Below are 21,841 nucleotides of genomic sequence, written 5' to 3'. Positions count from 1 at the left end.
GAAAGAGAATAGTCTCCTAGCACTCAGGATGTGAAAAAGAATAAGGTCTATTGACATTTCCTAAATTCGACCACAGGGGAAAAAATGACAATGAAAAACAAAATAATGTGCACAGTTAGGAAAAGATGGAGAAGTTAAAACATAACAATTCTCATGCTAAAAATAAAGTGGAAGACAGGTTAAGAAAATACTTTTGGTATTTTTAATCTTGATAATCTTGATAGAAGTCATCAGCCCTCATTTGGCTTTTATGCAAATGATGGTACTTATAAGGTTGTTCTTGAAAATTAAATATAGCAAAAAGTAGTTTTTAAAAAGGAAGACATCCCTTAAAAATTATATATTATAGATTGTCTATGTTCATTGCCTATTAGTCAATGCAAAATTTATCATTTTTTTAAAAATTTGTCCATTTAAGCCTTACAATATATTGCTGCTTTATGTATGTCTTCTAAGTTCCCCCTATTCACTTATTTTTTTCCCTATCATATGTTATACTTTTACTTATGATCAATAGAATCTATTACTTTTTGGCTTTTTTTCTAGTCATTCAATTTATCACTGCTGAATTATATTATGTGATGAATACATTTTCATTATGAAAAAATGAAATGACTTTTCAAATTAGAATGAAGACGTTTTCCCTTCAAAAAAATAATACAAACATTTCAGCTTGAATCATTTTAATGAATTGCTTCCACAGCTGCCAGCTGAGTACAAGAAAAATAATACTCAGTCAAAATTTGTTTAAGTGAGCCATACTGTTCTCTTGCTCCACCTTTATGTTTAGTTGACATATCAAAAATGACTTAACTCATCCATTTCACATTTGTCCCATTTACATCAAAGTTCTCAAGCTATTTTAGTTTGAAAGTTGTATACTGTCTTTGGAAGTTTCCAAAAGGCAATCTAAACAGATGATCAAACAAATCTCTGTCCTCCCACTCCATGGTAGAGAGTGTTTTTGTTATTATCCTGATCCTTTCTTAAAGGTTAACTAGAAATCTTTGTCACTTTAAGTCCCAGTATCTTCCTCAGGATTGGATCTTGTCTAGATAATAGTAGCAATTTCACCAAGTGCCTATTTACTGTCTGTTCGTGCAAGTGTTTGGAGGCCCCACTGGCATATGTGTGTGTCTTTCACTCACTTCAGCTGCCTCTGTACATGTCAGCATCTCTAGAATTCAGACTTCCTTCCCTTCAGATGTCTGTACTCTTTCCACCTCATTTGGTCAACACGGCTTTGTTCTCTCCTTTCAGCCTGGGAGGTAGGGAAGTATGCTTTTAACCAATGAGAGTCATCAACCCTGTTATCAAAAATTGATAATATAATATCCTGGTACCTTGGAAGTTTCTTGAAATGTATACTACATAGTATAATACATAAAAGATTTATTATTTGATACATTATTATATCTCTGCCATGGCTAAATATTTGATAAAGATTGGGGTGCCTGGGTGATTCAGTCATTTAGGCGTCCAACTTCGATTCAGGTCACGATCTCACAGTTGATGGGTTCAAGCCCTGCATCGGGCTGTGTGCTGACAGCTCAGAGCCTGAAGTCTGCTTCAGATTCTCTGTCTTCCTCTCTCTCTCTGCCCCTCCCCTGCTTGTGCTGTCTCACTCTCTCTCAAAAATAGATAAATATTAAAGAAAAGTTTTTTAAGCAAAAGAAGAAATGAAGCACTTTATTTTTTTAATGTTTATTTATTTTGAGAGAGAGAGAGACACACAGAGCATGAGTTGGGGAGGGGCAGAGAAAGAGGGAGACACAGAATCTGAAGCAGGTTACAGGCTCTAAACTGTCAGCACAGAACCTGATGTGGGACTCAAACCCAAGAATAGTAGGATCATGACCTGAGCCAAAGTCTGATGCTCAACCGACTGACCCATCCAGGTGCCCCAGAAGCACTTCAATCAAAGTAAAAATTATGGGGCACCTGGGTGACTCAGTTGGTTAAGCCTCCAACTCTTGATTTCAGTTCAGGTCATAATGTCACTGTCGTGGGATCGAGCCCCATGTTGGGCTCCGTGTTGGGCATGGACCATGGGATCAAGCCCCATGTTGGGCTCCATGTTGGGCATGGACCCTGCTTAAGATTCTCTCTCTCCCTCTTCCTCTGCTCTTCCCCTGCTCACATGCATGCTCTCTCTCTCTCTCTCTCTCTCTCTCTCTCTCTCTCCCTCCCTCTCTCTCAAAAAAAAAGGGGGGGGGATGGTAAAAAGTTATTAGGTAAGTTTTCAGGATGCAGATATCAAAAACACAGGTCCCCAGACTGTGTTTGTAAAAGCAAGACCAGACTAGACCAAGAGTAAACAGTAAAACAGTGTAGAACTAAAGCATAAATCAATGGGTTTTTCCAAATATGGGGATCATCATTTGCCTAAGAAGAAAAAGACTCAGGGTTTAAAAAAGAAATAAAGGAGGTTTTCTTACTTATAGTATAGTGGTATAGATACTGGGAGTGTTTTTAGGGGGAGTAGATTTTAAGCCAAATAATAAAAAATATCGTATAACATATATTCCTATGCCAGCAAGAAAATAATGGAAGTCCTCAAGAGAAAGATGATTGAGCACCAGCAAGCACCCAGAGACTTAACCAAGGACTGACAGTGGCAACTGTTAATCCCTAGACATCTCAAAATTTTCTTTTAATGGGTAGATACACAGGAAGCAAGGGATGGGTGACAAAGCCAGGACCCAAGCAAGTGTAGGTTGAATGGAAAACTACATTGAGTGAGGATCTCAAAGGGCTGTATTCTCAGAGCAAATGTGAACTGGGGGAAAAAAGCCCATCCTATAGAGGAAAACATCAAAGGAACCTTCATGTTTTGGCCTGTGCACTAGGTAGAATAGTAAAATCCCCCTTGAGAATTCGTAACTGTGCAGGTTAGGGGCCTAAACTCTCAATACCAGTGTGTATGGGAAAAAAACCTTAATCTGAAACTTTATCTTAAAACAATCCCGGGTTGGTAGTATGCCCAAGTATCTGGCAAAAGGAAGGAGCACCTTCTTCAACCTGGGGCTCAGAGAATTACTAAGGTGAAATCTCTGTGAGAGATTATAATCAAAACTTGTAAATTCTGCAAAGACATAAAAATACTGTGCAAGAGCCACATATGTGGCTGAATAATCCAAAGGACAAAGACAATAGATACTCTACTTATCAAATACAGAATATAAAATGAGGAAGTATAATGCTTGACAATATAAAAGAGGGTATGAGAAATATAATAATTGTGGTAGGCAGAATTCTAAAAATGTCTCCCTAAGTTTTCTGTCTTCTGGTTATTCAATCGAACACTAATCTAGGTATTGCAATGAAGGGGGTTTGCAGATATAATTAAGTTTATTCATCAGCTAGCCTTAAAATATGGAGATTATCCTGGATTATCCAGATGGGCCTAATGTGATCATATGAGCTTTTAAAACCAAAAGAGGAATACAGAAGAGTCAAGGGGGTGAGATGAGACAATGGGAAGTCAGAGAGATTGGAAGCATTATAAGGCCTGAACTCATTATCAGTGGTTTTTGAAGATGAAAGGGGTTATAAGCCGGGAATGCAGAAGACTCTAGAAGCCGAGAATGACCCCTGGTTGAAACCCAAAAAGAAAACAGAGGCCTCAGTCCTACAGGTTCATGGAACTGAATTCTGCCAATCCTAAGCCTAGAAGTTGATTCTCCTCAAGAAACTCCAATAAGGAACACAGCCTGGAAGATGCCTTGATCTTAATCCTGAGACTTGTTTTGGACAAGTCTGTTAATCTACAGAATTTTAGGATAATAATGACTATTGTTTTAAGCCAGTAAATTTGTGGTAGTTTTTATGACAACAATAGAAATCAAATAAAATAAGGAATGAGAGACTGTAAAAAGTGACCAGATAGATCTGAAAAAGTATCAAATAGAAATTTTAGACATGAAAACTATAAGTTAAGTTAAAAACTTAATGAATGGGTTAAATAGCACATTTTACAAACCAGTAAAGTGTGTGAACTTGACAACACATTCCAAAAAAAATTAATTAGAATGCAACACAGAGATAGACAAAAGGAGCCCTGAAATGGAAGTAAAGAAAAATACAAGCTAGAATGCCAAATTGTAACATATGTTTAATTAGAATTCCAAGAGTAGATTTAAAAAATGAAGGAGACACAATCACTGAATACAACGAGTGACAGTTTTCCAATACTAATAAAATAAACGAATCCAGATTTTCAAGAAGCATAATGAATCCAAAGCAGGACTTAGGGGGGAGAAACAGTAACTGTACACTCACCTACATGATTGTGAATAGTTGAACAACCAAGAGAAAGACAAGATCTTAATAGAAGACTAAGGCTTAGACTAAGGCTACTTTCTCAAAAGCAATTAGAAACAGTGAAGTATCTTCAAGTGCTAAAACAAAGAATTGGATATCTAGAAAATCTATGTTTTAAGAATAAAAGAAGGGACACCTGGGTGGCTCAGCCAGTTGAGCACCCAACTCTTGATTTCGGCTCAGGTCATGATTCCAGGGTTGTGGGATCTGCATTGGGCTCTGCGCTGAGTGGAGCTTACTTAAGATTCTCTCTCTCTCTCTCTCTCTCTCTCTCTCTCTCTCTCTCTCTCCCTCAGCCCCTCTCCCCCACTCATGCTCTCTCTGTCTCCAAAATATAAATTAAAATAAAATTTCAAAAAAGAAAACTAAAGAATTTTCAAACTAACAAAAACTAAGACAGTTTACCACTAACCAAAGCTCCAAAATTACTTCTATTGGCCATATCAAAAGAAAAAGAATTCAAGGAAGAAGATAATGTTACACAATAAGAAATGGTGAATAATCAAACTGATAAATATATGGGTTTGAAAAACCAAGTAGAATTAAAATACTAGAAGAGCAAAATGTACCGTTCTAAGGAGACAAAATAGTCTAATTTTGCTCTCAAGTCCCATTTTCTTGGCAGTAGGACACTTAATCTAACTAAATCAAAGCCGAATTCACCATTTCAGTGTTTTAACGGATTTCAGAGTTTAATTTAGTCAAACTTAGTTTTTGTGTTTTAGATCCTCTCTCTTATTTCCTTCAGCTTACAGTTTTATCTAAGTTTTGTGGACCGTACATGTGAAACTCTCACTGAGTGACTGTAATGTATCTAGTCTTTGTGATTAGACTGGCTTCCACCAAGATGCACAGTCCTCGGAAGTGTACAGTTCTCACTGGTTTTGTCATTCACTTCTGGTTGAAAGATGTACTCACGCGACTCACATCATCCCTGAAGTCAACATCTCCTCATTGTAACCACAAGCTCTATTGATCCACCGCTTGAAGGGCTTTCAGGACTTTGGATGCTCTCTGCATCTCTCTGGGGTCCTGGCAGTCTGAGGAGGAAAGTGTGTCTAAGCCCCACCTGTACCACACTCCTTCCCATTAGTCTGCTTTCCTGCTGGACTGCATGTTAAGTGCAAGGGAGAGAGAGCCTGAAGCTCACATCTTATACCCAGAAGAGTCAGTATATTCATTCATTCATTCATTCATTAAATAAGTCATTAAAAATAATGGATGCAACCTTATAGCCACAGAACAGAGCACATCAGCCTAGCTCAAACGGAGACCAAAACCATTGTTTGTCTTAAGAAGTGTTTGTGAGCATAGGATCTGGAGGCTGATTGCCAGCACTGAATCCCTGCTCTCCACTCACGATTCCGTCTTCAGATGTGTTAGGTAACCTCTGTATGCTGCAATTTCCTCATCTGAAAATGGGAAGGCAGAAGGATATTTTCATGGAGTTACAAGGATTAAATGAGTTAATTACACAGAGAACACTTACAACAGTAACTGGCCATAGTAAAAGCTCAGTATGAGATAGTATTCTTCTCAATGTTGTATCATTTTTATTCCTCATCATAGCACACAGAAGTAATTGCACTCATAAAATCACTAGACTTGGTCAGACTCCTTCTTCAGGAGGCTCTTAGCCAAGATCTCATTGAAACCTTAGGATTTAAGTTAGAAAGGTTAATCCTAGTTCATAACACCTAAGCAGAGATTTCCAGAGAATCTTCTAATGTTTACCCAATTAGTTGAGAGAGAACACTGGAGGTGAAACAGTGAAGAAAGTATGTATTTTTTTTAATGGACCTCAATTTATATAGAATTCAGTGCACAAAGACTCTATAAGGAAATTTAGACACCATGGACAGTACTGTAAGCCAAGTTGAATAACTTACTGAAATAATGTGGCATTATGTTCATATCGAATGAGCCTCTCACTCCATTCAATGATTCTCATCATTAGTTTTCACTTCAGGGATTTTCAAATAGTTCAAAACTCCCCATGTTGCCAATGCTCCCTGGAGCATTGTCTGCAGGGTTGTTGATGAATCCTGACAGCTGTAGTTCTGTGCACCTGCTGAGCTGAGCCTACCCTCTGACCTCCCCGCAGCAGCACGTCTACGGCTGGGCCACTGAGTCAGATGCTATGCCTTTGTGGTTATTGTTCTGTAAAAAGTACGCCCTGAAGATTACCAAAATATCAGAAATGTCACGCAGCCTCCTCCTTCATTCCAAGAAGATTTGTGTGCTCTTGAATCCATGTGAAATAGCCAGCATTTCCATTATTTTTCCTTATTCATTCTAATTGCTTCATTCTGCCCTTTTTTGTTTGTTTTTTGTTTTTTGTTTCTTGACGCGTTTTTTTTTTTTAAGCAAACGTGGTTTAGATTCCTCAGAAAAGTCAGATACTATGTTTGTTAGAATCTCAGAATAGCGATCTCTTAACAGTGCTTCTACACAAAGAAATTACAAATAGATCACTTTGCACATCTACTCCAGATTCAATTATGGCCTATGGATAAATTTGCAAATAGAGCTTGAAAATTACATACCTTATATTTCATACAATGGCTTTCAAATTCCATGTCATCCTGATAGAAAGTAGGGGAAGTTTTGGTGGCACAGTTTAGGAAAGAAAGAAGAGATGTTCTGAAAACAGGAAATTTGATTTATTTTAACATGACTGCCGTGAAATCGGCTTCTAGTTTGAAGAAAGACTTCAATTCCTCAAACAATTTTGTATGTGTTAGATGTTGGACTTCCAGACTAGCTTCCAGAGTCCTTCCTTTCCTAGCACTTCTTGACGGAGTTGAGGGACTTTTACCACCTTAGACAATTAAAATAAGCTGTGTACCAGAAACAAACATTTTTGAGACTAGAACAAGAACCCAATGAACTCTAGTCATAATGGATAAATGAACTGAGGAAGAATTGAATTTTAAAAATTTTGAGTCTCCCGACCCATGAACACACTGCATTTCTCTATTTATTTAGGTATTCTTTAATTTCTCTGAGGAATGTTATATAGTTTTAAATGTACAGTTTGTTCATCTTTAAACACATTTAACCCTAAGTGTTGCTATTGTAAGTGGTCTTATATTTTAGCTTCAATTTCTGGTTGATAGTTGCCATGATTTAGAAATGCCATACATTTTTATAAATTGATTTTGTACCTGCACCGTTGCTAAGCTCACTTAGTATTTCTCATTGGGTTTTGGAGTGGGTTTGGGGGGTTTTTCTTATTGTTGTTATTTTGGTAAATTTCATAAAATTGTCTACATGATATCTTCTGTGAATAAAATCAGCAGTATTTCACCCTTTCCAATCTGATTACTTTTATTTCCCATTTTATCTTAAAATATCTTTGTTTTTTCTTCTCCTAGTAGCATTTTTTTTTTTTACCATTAATTATGAATGTTTGCTGTTGAATTTTCAGAGCCTTTTTAATCAGATTGAGGGAACTCTTCTCCTGCTAGTTTGCTGAAAGGTTTTTTTTTTTTTTTTTTTTTTTTTTTTTAATTAGGAATGGATGGGGCGCCTGGGTGGCGCAGTCGGTTAAGTGTCCGACTTCAGCCAGGTCACGATCTCGCGGTCCGTGAGTTCGAGCCCCGCGTCAGGCTCTGAGCTGATGGCTCGGAGCCTGGAGCCTGTTTCCGATTCTGTGTCTCCCTCTCTCTCTGACCCTCCCCCGTTCATGCTCTGTTTCTCTCTGTCCCAAAAATAAAAAAATAAAAAAAAAAAAAAAAGTTGAAAAAAAAAATTTTAATTAGGAATGGATGTTGGAATTTGTCAAATGCTTTTGCTGCACCTTTGGAGCTTATATTCTAGTTTTATTTTGCAGTCTTTTAATATGCTAAATTACACTGAATTAGACAAACTTTGAACATGATATTGTGTATTTTGTATATTGTTAGATTTTGTTTACCAAAATTTTGTTAAGAATTTTTGTACCAGTGTTCAGGATAGACATTGGTCTGTAGCTTCCTTACTTTGTTGTTTTTGTTGTTGTATTAGGACAATGCTTGCCTAAGAGAATGAGTTAGGAAGCATTTTCTTCTCTTCAATTGTCTGGAAGAGTTGTAGAATTTAAATTATTTTAAATTTATTGAGATTCTTTATGAAAGAATATTGTTTATCTTGAGAAATATTCTGCCTTGAAAAGGGTATGTATTCTGCTGTTGTTGAGCAGAGACTTGTAAAGTGTCAATTGGGCCAATTTGGTGATACTTTTTTCAATTATTCTGTATTCTTACCGATTTTTTTTTCCTACTTGTTATGCCAATATATATTGAGAGAGGATTTTTGAAATCTTTGCCTATAATTGTAGAGTTGTCAATTACTTGCATTTTGACCCGCTTTTGCTCTTATGTTTTTCAAAACTCTACTTTTTGGTTGGTGTGTAAACATAAGGTTGCTATGTACTTTATGCCTTTATCACTGTATAATGCTCTTTTTACCAATGTTGATATTCTTCACTCTGAAATATATGGGTATTAATGTAAGTATACTTTTTAAATTAGTTTTAGCATAGGTTATCTTTTTCCAGTCCTTTATTTGTAACTGGCTTGTGTCTTTATATTTAAGGTGAGTTTCTTATAGGAAATATGATTGAATCTTGTTTTCTTATGTATTAATCAAATATGACTGACTCTGCTATTTAATTTAAGTATTTAGGTCTTTTGTATTTAATGTTATATTTTGTATAATTGCATTTAAATCCACCATTTTGCTATTTTTTCCTATTTTATTTGTTCTGTGCTTTGTTTCCCTCTTGTACTGCCCTCCTTTGGATTATTGACTATTTTATGACTTAATTTTATTTCATTTCTTGACTTATTTATTGTAATATTTGTAGTTTCTTGAAGATTCATAGTATACATCTTTAACTATCACAATTTACATAATATATTACTGCTTTATGTGTAATATTCTTTTTTTTTTTATTTTATTTTTACTTTTTAAAATTTACATCCAAATTAGTTAGCATATAGTGCAACAATGATTTCAGGAGTAGATTCCTTAGTGCCCCTTACCCATTTAGCCCATCCCCCCTCCCATAACCCCTCCAGCAACCCTCAGTTTGTTCTCCATATTTATGAGTCTCTTCTGTTTAGTCCCCTTCTCTGTTTTTATATTATTTTTTGTTTCCCTTCCCTTATGTTCATCTGTTCTGTCTCTTAAAGTCCTCATATGAGTGAATTCATATGATTTTTGTCTTTCTCTGACTGACTAATTTCACTTAGCATAATACCCTCCAGTTCCATCCACGTAGTTGCAAATGGCAAGACTTCATTCTTTTTGATTGCTGAGTAATACTCCATTGTATCTATATACCACTTCTTCTTTATCCATTCATCCATTGATGGAAATTTGGGCTCTTTCCATACTTTGGCTATTGTTGATAGTGCTGCTATAAACATGGGGATGCATGTGTCCCTTCAAAACAGCACACCTGTATCCCATGGGTAAATGCCTAGTAGTGTCATTGCTGGGTCATAGGGTAGTTGTATTTTTAGAGTTTTGAGGAACCTCCATACTGTTTTCCAGAGTGGCTGCACCAGCTTGCATTGCCACCAATAGTGCAAAAGAGATCCTCTCTCTCCACATCCTCGCCAACATCAGTTGTTGCCTGAGTTGTTCATGTTAACCATTCTGACAGGTGTAAGGTGGTATCTCATTGTGGTTTTGATTTGTATTTCCCTGATAATGAGTGATGTTGAGCATTTCTTTATGTGTCGGTTGGCCATCTGGATGTCTTCCTTGGAGAAGTGTCTATTCATGTCTTTCGCCCATTTCTTCACTGGATTATTTGTTTTTTGGGTGTTGAGTTTGATAAGTTCTTTATAGACTTTGGATACTAACCCTTTATCTGATATGTCATTTGAAAATATCTTCTCCCAATCTGTCAGTTGCCTTTTAGTTTTGCTGATTGTTTCTTCGCTGTGCAGAAGCTTTTTATTTTGATGAGGTCCCAGTAATTCATTTTTGCTTTTATTTCCCTTGCCTCTGGAGACGTGTTGAGTAAGAAGTTGCTGTGGGCAACATCAAAGAGGTTTTTGCCTGCTTTCTCCCCGAGGATTTTGATGGCTTCCTGTCTTACATTGAGGTCTTTCATCCATTTTGAGTTTATTTTTGTGTATGGTGTAAGAAAGTGGTCCAGGTTCATTCTTCTGTATGTCGCTGTCCAGTTTTGCCAGCACCACTTGCTGAAGAGACTGTCTTTATTCCATTGGACATTCTTTCCTGCTTTGTCAAAGATTAGTTGGCCATACGTTTGTGGGTCCATTTCTAGGTTCTCTATTCTGTTCCATTGATCTGAGTGTCTGTTCTTGTGCCAGTACCATACTGTCTTGATGATTACAGTTTTGGAGTATAGCTTGAAGTCTGGGATTGTGATGCATCCTCCTTTGGTTTTCTTTTTCAAGATTGCTTTGGCTATTTGGGTCTCTTCTGGTTCCATACAAATTTTAGGATTATTTGTTCTAGCTCTGTGAAGAATGCTGATGTTACTTTGATAGGGATTGCATTGAATATGTAGATTGCTTAGGGTAGTATTGACATTTTAACAATATTTGTTCTTCCTATCCAGGAGCATGGAATCTTTTTCCATTTTTTTGTGTCTTCTTCAGTTTCTTTCATAAGCTTTCTATAGTTTTCAGTGTATAGATTTTTCACCTCTTTGGTTAGATTTATTCCTAGGTATTTTATGGTTTTTGGTGCAACAGTAATGGGATCGATTCCTTAATTTCTCCCTCTGTTGCTTCATTGTTGGTGTATAGGAATGCAACCGATTTCTATGCATTGATTTTATATCCTGCAACTTTGCTGAATTCATGAATCAATTCTAGCAGTTTTTTGCTGGAATGTTTTGGGTTTTCCATATAGAGTATCATGTCATCTGCGAAGAGTGATTGTTTGACCTCCTCCTGGCCGATTTGGATGCCTTTTATTTCTTTGTGTTGTCTGATTGCAGAGGCTAAGACTTCCAATACTATGTTGAATAACAGTGGTGAGAGTGGACATCCCTGTCTTGTTCCTGACCTTAGGGGGAAAGCTCTCAGTTTTTCCCCATTGAGAATGATATTAGCATTAGGTCTTTCATATATGGCTTTTAGGATCTCAAGATATGCTCCTTCTATCCCTACTTTCTTGAGGGTTTGTATCAAGCAAGAATGCTGTATTTTGTCCAGTGCTTTCTCTGCATCTGTTGAGAGGATCATATGGTTCTTGTCCTTTCTTTTATTGATGTGATGAGTCACGTTAATTGTTTTGCGGATATTGAAACAGCCCTGCATCCCAGATATAAATCCCACTTGGTCATGGTGAATAATTTTTTTTTAATGAATTGTTGGATCTGATTGGCTAATATCTTGTTGAGGATTTTTGCATCCATGTTCATCAGGGAATTTGGTCTATAATTCTCCTTTTTAGTGGGATCTCTGTCTGGTTTTGGAATCAAGGTAATGCTGACTTCATAGAAAGAGTTTGGAAGTTTTCTTACATTTCTATTTTTTGGAACAATTTCAAGAGAATAGGTGCTAACTCTTCCTTAAATGTTTGGTAGAATTCCCCTGGAAAGCCATCTGTCCCTGGACTCTTGTTTTTTGGGAGATTTTTGATTACTTATTTGATTTCCTTACTGGTTATGGGTCTGTTCAAATTTTCTATTTCTTCCTGTTTCAGTTTTGGTAGTGTATATGTTTCTAGGAGTTTGTCCATTTCTTCCAGATTACCCATTTTATTGGCATATAATTGCTCATAATATTCTCTTATTATTGTTTTCATTTGTTTTCATTTCATTCTGAACACAACAGAATCTCTCCTCTTTCATTCTTGATTTTATTTATTTGGGTCCTTTTTTCTTCTTGGTCAGACTGGCTAGTGGTTTACCAATTTTGTTAATTCTTTCAAAGAACCAGCTTCTGGTTTCATTGACCTATTCTACTGTTTTTTGGGTTTTGATAGCATTAATTTCTGCTCCAATCTTTATTATTTCCTGTCTTCTGCTGGTTTTGGGTTTTATTTGTTGTTCTTTTTCCAGCTCCTTAAGGCAGAAGGTTAGGTTGTGTATCTGAGATCTTTCTTCCTTCTTTAAGAAGGCCTGGATGGCTATATAGTGCCCTTTTATGACTGCTTTGCTGCATCCCAGAGGTTTTCAGTTGTGGTGTTATCACTTTCATTGACTTCCATATACTTCTTAATTTCCTCTTTAACTGCTCAGTTATCCCATTCATTCTTTAGTAGGATGTTATTCAGTCACCAGGTATTTGTTACTTTTCCAAATTTTTTCTTGTGGTTGATTTTGAGTTTCATAGCATTGTGGTCTGAAAATATGCACGGTATGATCTCAATCTTTTTGTACTTACTTAGGGCTGATTTGTGGTCTGTTCTGGAGAATGTTCCATGTGCACTGGAGAAGAATGTATATTCTGCCCCTCGATGAGTTTGTTTACATTTGTGATTAATTGATTTATATATTTGGGTGTTTCCACATTTGGCGCATAAATGTTTACAATTGTTAGGTCTTCTTGGTCTATAGACTCCTTGATTATGATATAATGCCCTTCTGCATCTCTTGATACAGTCTTTGTTTTAAAGTCTAGATTGTCTGATATAAGTATGGCTACTCTGGCTTCCTTTTGTCGACCATTAGCATGATAGATGGTTCTCCATCCCCTTATTTTCAATCTGAAGGTGTCTTTAGGTCTAAAGTGGGTCTCTTGTAAACAGCATATAGATGGATCTTGTTTTCTTATCCATTCTGTTACCCTGTCTTTTGATTGGAGCATTGAGTCCATTGACGTTTAGAGTGAGTACTGAAAGTACTGAAAGATGATGCTTGTTGAGTTGGAGTTTCTGGTGGTGTTCTCTAGTCCTTTCTAATCTTTTGTTGCTTTTGGTTTGTATTTATATATATATATATATATATATATATTTTTTTTTTTTTTTCATCTTTTCTCCCCTCCGAAAGTCCCCCTTAACATTTCTTGCAGGGCTGGTTTAGTGGTCACAAACTCCTTTATTTTTTGTTTGTCTGGGAAACTTTTTATCTCTCCTTGTATTTTGAATGACAGCCTTGCTGGATAAAGAATTCTTGGCTACATATTTTTCCAATTCAGCACACTGAATATGTCCTGCCACTCTTTTCTGACCTGCCAAGTTTCTGTGGATAGGCCTGCTGCAAGCCTGATCTGTCTTCCCTTGTAGGTTAGCAACTTTTTTTCCCTTACTGCTTTCATGATTCTTTCCTTGCCTGAGTAGTTTGTGAATTTGACTGTCATATGCCTTGTTGATGGTTGGTTTTTGTTGAATCTAATGAGGGTCCTCTGTGCTTCCTGGATTTTGATGTCTCTGTCTTTCCCCAGGGTAGGAAAGTTTTCCACTATGATTTGTTCACATAACCCTTCTACCCCTATTTCTCTCTCTTCCTCTTCTGGGACCCCTATGATTCTGATGTTGTTCCTTTTTAATGAGTCACTGATTTCTCTAATTCTTAAATCATGCTCTTTTGCCTTAATCTCCCTCTTTTTTCCTGCTTCATTATTTTCTATAAGTTTGTCCTCTATATAGCTGATTCTCTGTTCTGCCTCATCCATCCTTGCTGCCACTGCATCCATCCGTGATTGCAGTTCAGTTATAGCATTTTTAATCTCATTCTGGCTATTCTTTACTTCTTTTATCTCTGCTGAAAGGGATTCTAATCTATTTTCGACTCCAGCTAGTATTATTATCGTGATTCTAAATTCTGGTTCAGACATCTTGCTTGTATCTGTGTTGGATAAATCCCTGGCTGTCGTTTTTTGTGCTCTTTCTTTTGGAGTGAATTCCTTCGTTTTGTCATTTTGAAGGGAGAAAAGGAATTAATGAGGTAGAAAAATTGAAATAAAAAAAATTAAAATTAAAAAAATTAAAATTAAAAATTAAAAACACACACAAAAATCGAATAGATAATGCTAGATCCTAGGTGAGTTTTGGTCTGTGTGTTGAAAGTGGTTTGACAGATTAGATAAAGAAAAAAACAAAAGGGGGGGAAGGAAAAAAAAGGAAATCGTTTGAGAATTTGAAAAAATGAATACACTGAAGTAGACTAAAATGAGATGATGGGGGTAAAATAGAATTTGAAAAAATATACACAAAGGTAAAGAATGTGGTAGAAAAAAGTTAAAGAAGAGTATTTTTAATAAAAATTAAAAATAAATATGAATTTTTTCATTTTCTATATTTAAGAAAAAAGAAAATAAAGGAAAAAGAAAAAAGATAAAAAAAGAAAAAAAGAAATCGTTTGAAAATTTGTAAAAGTGAATACACTGTAGTAGACTAAAATAAAATAATGGAAGTAAAATAGAATTTGAAAAAATTTACATAAAAGCAAAAACATGGTAATAAAAATTAAATAAAAATATTTTTAACAAAAATTGAAAGTAAAAATGAATTTTTCTCTCTCTGCATTCAAGAAAAAGAAAATAAATGAAAAAGAGAAAAAAAGAAAAATAAAGAAAAAAAGGAAATTGAAAATTTGAAAAGGTGAGTACACTGAAGTAGACTAAAATAAAATGATGGAAGTAAAGTAGAATTTGAAAAAAATTACACAAAAGTAAAGAATATAGTAATAAAAATTAAAGATATATTTAATAAAAATTGAAAATAAAAATGAAGTTTTTCTCTTTCTGTATTCAAAAAAAAGAAAAGAATTGTAAAAGAGAAAAAGGAAAAAGAAAAAAAAAAGAAAGAAAAAAAATTGAATAGATGAACCTGTGAACAGACTGAAGTAGGACTGAAATTGCTTTGTTTTCCCCTAGAAGTCAGTCTATGTAGGTCTTTATAGTCCATAAGCTGGTGGTGAGGCTTGTGTTCTTGAAGAGCGAAGTTGGCCCAGTTGGGCGGGGCTCAGTGTAACAGCTCTGCTCTCCACTAGATGGCACTGCTAGCCTACTGGGGTGGATGGTTGCCATGCGCGTAGGTACATATGTGCATGTGCAGGAGCGGTGAAAATGGCACCATCCAGCTACCCAGTCTGTTCTCCCAGATCAACAATTGCACACCCATCCTCTGTCTTTAGCTCTCGTCCACTTTCTGCTTTTTCTCTCTCCATGACTGGGCCCCAGGCAGTACCTCTTACCCAAGTTTTGTCTCAGATGTGGCTGTTTTCCCTGGCCCCTTACTTCCAAAGAACTGCGGCTTTGACCCATTCCAACCCTCTGCGGTTGGGTCTTACCGAGCAATGGCTGAATGAGCAATGGCCAAATGTCGGCTGCACCCAGGAACACCCGCTGGACCCTGTTGTTGCTGGTGCCCCGAGACTGCGGCCAGATGCTAGACCGCCCCAGAAAAAGTTCGCGAGACAATATAGCAGCAGCATTTCAGGGATTATGGAAAATCCCACCACACATGTGGCACCAGGCTTCACCCTTAATGACCTTCCCCAGCACCAGCGAATATGGCTGCCTTCCGGGCTCTGCCGGGACTGGGTGGCTTCAACAATCTCTACAAACTGTCCTTCCAGCAGTGGAATCGCTTTTCCCCATGTGGCCCAAGAACCTCCTGGACCCCACTCTGTTCCTGGGGATTCGCCCTTTCCAGGTATTGAGCACCGCCAGGTATCGAGCTGCAGAGTTGCAGCCTCTGTGCTCCCCTTGTTAACAGTCTTAATGGAATTTAAACCCTCTCCTTTCTCCTTTCTCCCTTTTTAGTTTAGACCCTGAAGCTGTTTCCAGTTTTTCCCCTTTCTCTCCAGCTGCTTTTGGGGTGATTTTCCCGTATTCTACCCCCACCCAGTCTCCATCCTCTCTCTGCCCACAGAAGCGGTTCTCTACCTTTCGCAGCTTCTCGCTCCCCATGTTCAGCTCTCCGCACCGCATACCTGCTGAATTCTGTGGTTCAGGTTGTGCAGATTGTTGTGTTAATCCTCCAATCAGTTTTCTAGGTGTGTAGGATGGTTTAGTGTTGGTCTGGCTGTATTTCATGGACACAAGACACAAAATGCTTCCATGCTGTTCTGCCATCTTGGCTCCTCCCTTTATGTGTAATATTCTTAACAGAATTTATACCTATAGCCTCCCCTTACCACTTTGTGTTATTGTTGTCATACATTTTATTTCTATATAGATCATAAACTAAAAAATGAATTGCTATTTTTTATCTAAACAGTCAACTTTTGAAAATAACAAAAAATATTTGATTTTTTTCCACGTTTTTCATTTCTTTTATATAAGCTTGCTATTTTGATTTCTACCTGGTATAATTTTTTCTTTAAGCTTTTTTAAATCTGGAAAAAAATCTAATTTACCTTTATTTTGGAAAGATATTTTCACTGGGAATAGAATTTTAAGTTGATAGTATTTTTCTCTCAGAAAATTAATGATGTTCCATAGTCTTCTGGTTTATATTCTTTTTGATAAGAATTCCTAACTTTTAATTCCTGACTTTGTTCTTCCATATGTAATGTGTATGTTTTTTCTTCTGGCTACTTTTAAGATTTTTCTTTATTACTGATTTTATACAATTTTATTATAAGGTACCTTGGTATAATTTTCTTTATTTCTATGTGTTCAGGTTTCATTAGCCTTCAAAGTATTTATAATCAGATGTTTGTTTTTATCAAATTTTGGTGTAATTTTCTTTGTTTCTATGTGTTCAGGTTTCATCAGGCTTCAGTGTATTTATAAAAGTTTTTTTTTAATCAAATCTGGAAAACCTTCATCCATTTTTCCTTAAAATATTCTCTCTATGCCTCCTTTTATTTCAGGGACTACAATTACACACATATTTGGTCACTTGATATTGTCCCAAAGTGCACTGAATCTCTGTTTTTGTTTTCTGTTTTTTCCATCATTTTTTATGTGTGTTTATCATTTTGAATAGTCTCTATTGCTACATCTTTAGTTTTACCAGTTCTTTCTTCTTCATTGTCTAATCTGTTAACTCCATCAAGTACATTTTCCGTCGCAAACATTGTAATTTTCAACTTTAGAAATTTGATTTGGGTCTTTTCTATTTTTCCTGTAATTATTGAGCATACTCATATTTCTCTCTACCTTCTTGAACATATGTAATATAGTTTTAATAACTTTGATGTTCTTTTTTTTTCTTTTTTAATTTTTTTTTTAACGTTTATTTATTTTTGAGACAGAGAGAGACAGAGCATGAACGGGGGAGGGTCAGAGAGAGGGAGACACAGAATCTGAAACAGGCTCCGGGCTCTGAGCTGTCAGCACAGAGCCCGACGCGGGGCTTGAACTCATGGACCGCGAGATCATGACCTGAGCCGAAGTCGGCCGCTTAACCAATTGAGCCACCCAGGCGCCCCAATAACTTTGATGTTCTTATCTACTAATTCTATCACCTATGTCATTTCTGTTTCTATTCCTGTTGCTTGAATTTTCTCTCTTTTAAGAGTCCTATTTTCCTTCTTTTGCTGTCTGGTATTTTTTTTTTTTTTTCAATTGAGAGCCATATATTGCTTATTTTACTTTGTTTAATACTATACATATACATGCCTATATATATATATATATATATATATATATATATATATATATATATTTATTTATCTATTTAAGTTTATTAATTTCTGAGAGAGAGCGGGAGAGAGGGAGAGAGAGAGAGAGAGAGAGAGAGAGAGAGCGAATCTCAAGCAGCCTCCATGCTATCATGGAGGGCTTGAACTCATGAATCATGAGATTTTGGCTTGAACCAGAACAAAGAGTCAGATGCTTAACTGACTGAGCCACCCAAGTGCCCTAATACCAGATATATTTTTATTCCTAGCATACTTGAGTGTTATTCTGGGGCATAGTTGCATTATTCAGAAATATTTTGATCCTTTTTCGTCTTGCTCTTAAGATTTACTGGGTGAGACCAGGAAAACTTTTAGTAGAGTGACATTTGCCTCATACTGAGGTAATACTTTTTTGAGTATTGTACTGGATGCTCCGTTAATTTACCACCCTAGCTCATGGGAACATGAATTATTCCCAGCCCTGTGCTAGTTTTTGGAATTGTCCCATCTAATAATTTGATTAATTCTTTCTTCACCCTTAGCTAGTTTCCTGAGAGACAGGCATTAATCAGTATTCAGCAGATTAGTGGACAGGATTCCTGGAGATCTCTCTGCACTTGTCAGTGCATGTTTCTCCTTTCTGATACTCTGCCTGAAAACTACAGCCACCTGTCCTCTTCACACTCCCAGAGCCATCTATTCAACTCAAGTGATCACCAGTATTGGCCTGGATTCCCTTTTTTGAACCTGCTGCCTGGAAACTCTCCCCTTGTTGTAAGTTGGAATAATCATAGTTCTCAACGATTTCTTCTCTCTCAGAGATCACTGTCCTGTATTTCCTGATGTCCGATGTCTGAAAATTGTTGTTTCATATCATTTTTCCTATTTTTAGTTATTTGAGGCAGAGGGTGAATCCTGTTCCTCACGCTGTATCTTGCCAAAAGTGGAAGTATCTAGAAGAGTCAGATTTAATTATAATCTTTTTCTCCTAGTAAGGTTGGAATCAGGACAAGTGGAGTTAATTGGATGGTTCTGAAGTCTCCAATTTTAATCACTCCAATTTAATAATTCCGCTCTTAAATAAGAGAGTAAATACTGTGTGAAGAGCCTCTATGGTAGTATTGGGAAGTAGAGAGGGTTGCTTCATGAATGCAATTTGAATTTGTTGAGTTTGAGATTTATTCACCACTTACGAGAGACGTAAGAAGAAATAACTAATGAGCACTTAAATAATCCAAATGTGAAATGGCAAATAGTAGTCAGACCTGCATTTCTAGTTTAAAATTAAAGATGAAGTGAGTCTGGAACATACAAAAAATGTGTAAGAACATCCTTTCTGTTGTTTCTTCATCGTCAGTACTATGATAGCTACCTGATATTAATGTCCTATATTGTTTGATATATTTTTAATTATTACTTTCATTCAGAACTGAAGTTTTATGGCCCTTGAGTTTGCTATGACAAATGTAACCCATATGTGTATGTGTGTGTGTATATATATATATATACACACATGTATTTTGCTTATATGTAAAAATAATAAAGGCATATACAGGGATATATATATATATATATATATATATATATATATATGCAGTTTTAAAATCTTGGGAAAATTGTTCAGAGAACAATTCAACCGCAAAGTAAGTTCAACATGAGGAGGCAGGTCTCTGACAGAAGCTGTGATATGTGTGGTATGACAGGAATATTTTATCTTCACAGCCATGGGGCTTTTTGGGTAGATCATCTAACAGATGTTAAATGAATAATAAATAATGACAGGTTATTCCGCAGGGTCTGGGAAGTAATTTTTTACTACAGTCCTTGATATTGCTCTCAATAAACTTTTAATCTCCATCTCAGCTGGGAAAGTAATTGCTTCTGGTCAGAGCTGGGGGTCCACTGGGAGCGAGCAGTCCTCTCCTCAGGGAACCCAGCGGGTTAGTATCCCTAAGTATCCCTAAGATACGCCCTTATCTTCCTCTCCGTACAGAACCTACTCATGGGTCCTCCTTAGAATTTGAACAGGGCCAGAATCCATCATCAGAACTGGAATTTGAATTCTCGCATTACACCTCTAGTCAGGACTGTATGTGTGATTTAATGTGCTAGATATTTTATACTTCGACTTAAAGCCAGCTTTATAGTTAATGTATTACTGAAGGCTAAAGTTACTTGTATTTACCTGCCCATATTTTTGTAAAGCCAGAATTCTGAAGATTATAAAGAACATAAGGGGTGCCTGGCTGGCTCAGTCAGTAGAGCATGTGACTCTTGATATTGTTACGTTTGAGCCCCATGTTGGTTGGAGAGATTACTACAAAGTAAAATCTCTAAAATAAAAAAGAACATCAATCATCCCATGAAGACAGAAATCTCACCGGCCACTATTTACATTCCTCTTCTCCATCTATTTTCTTTATCTTCATTTATTCACTTGACTAAAGAATGTAAACAAGGAAAGAAAACTACATACAATTCCCTAAAGCACTATTGAACATTTCTAGTAGATTGTTTTTTAAAGTCTGTCGTTAGCCAAGTACTTCACAAAATATAAAGCATGTTTGCAAGAAAGAGAATTTTTAACTAGCAATCTTTGCTGTGCCTCCTGGGAAAACCTACATGGAGAGCAGAGGTGATAACTAAACACGCAAGTACTGTTTGTTGTAATATTACTAATCGCATCTTATGTGATCTCCTCTGAATCTATTCTCCAAACATTATGGATATTGAATAGTAATGAAGTGGCTCAATGAACCCAATGACATTCAAGGGAGTTTAAAGTCAACTTTAAATTTAGACTTTTGAGTATCATAACGGAGACAGACTAGTTTACCCGACTTCAAGACTTATTATATAGATAGAGTAATCAAGACTATGTGGTATTGGTAAAGGCATGGACATATATAGTTAACACAGAATGAAGAACCATAAGTAGTCCCATGTAAATATGCCTATTTTGGACAAAGGTACAAAAGCAATTTAATGGAGAAGGATAGCCTTTACCACAAATGGTGCTGTAGAAGTAGACATCCACAGACAAAACCAGAAAACAAAACAAAACTTTGACGTGAGCTTTATATTGTATGAAAATTAGCTTGATTGATAATGAGCTTAAATGCATAAATGTAAAAACATAAAACTCTAAAATGTTTAGAAAAAAAATGAAAGAAAATCTTCATGGATCTAGGGCTTGGCAAAGAGTTCTTAGACTTAACACCAAAAGTATAATCCATAAAAGCAAAAATTAATAAACTGGATATCAAAATTTAAAACTGTTGCTCAGCAAATCCCCCATTAAGAGATTGAAAAAAAAAAACACGAAATGAGAGAAAATATTTGCAAACCACAGGGACTAATACTGACAATGTATGAAGAACTCTTAAATCTCAGTAAACAAACAATCCAACTAGACAGTGGGCAAAAGATGGGCACCTGGGTGGCTCAGTCAGTTAAGCGTCCGACTTCAGCTCAGGTCATGATCTCACGGTCCGTGAGTTCGAGCCCCGTGTCGGGCTCTGGGCTGACAGCTCAGAGCCTGGAGCTTGCTTCGGATTAGGTGCCTCCCTCTCTGTCTGCCCCTCCCCCACTCATGCTGTGTGTGTGTCTCCCTCTCTAACTCTCAAAAATAAACATTAAACACTTAAAAAGAAAAAAAAAGAAAGTGGGCAAAAGATATGAAGATACACTTCACAGAGGAGCATATATAGATGTTAAATAAATACATGAAAAGATGTCCAAATCATTATCCATCATGTAAATGCAAATTAAAAACACAACGAGATATTACTACACCCATGTCAGAATGGCTAAAATAAAGAACGACAGCACCGAATGCTGTCAAGGATGTGGAGAAACTCAATCACTCGGTGCTGGTGGCAATACAGGTGGTACCGCCAGTCTGGAAGACAAATTGGCAGCTTCTTAACAAAAAACTGGACATGAAACTCCCATGTGACCCAGCAATTGCAATCCTGGACATTTCTCTGCAATCCAGAGAAATGAAAGTGTATGTTCATACAAAAA

The sequence above is a fragment of the Panthera tigris genome, chromosome A2, assembly GCF_018350195.1.
Source record: "Panthera tigris isolate Pti1 chromosome A2, P.tigris_Pti1_mat1.1, whole genome shotgun sequence".
Classification (NCBI taxonomy): domain Eukaryota; kingdom Metazoa; phylum Chordata; class Mammalia; order Carnivora; family Felidae; genus Panthera; species Panthera tigris.
The sequence above is the reverse complement of the archived record's forward strand: the minus strand, read 5'-3'. Positions refer to the sequence as shown.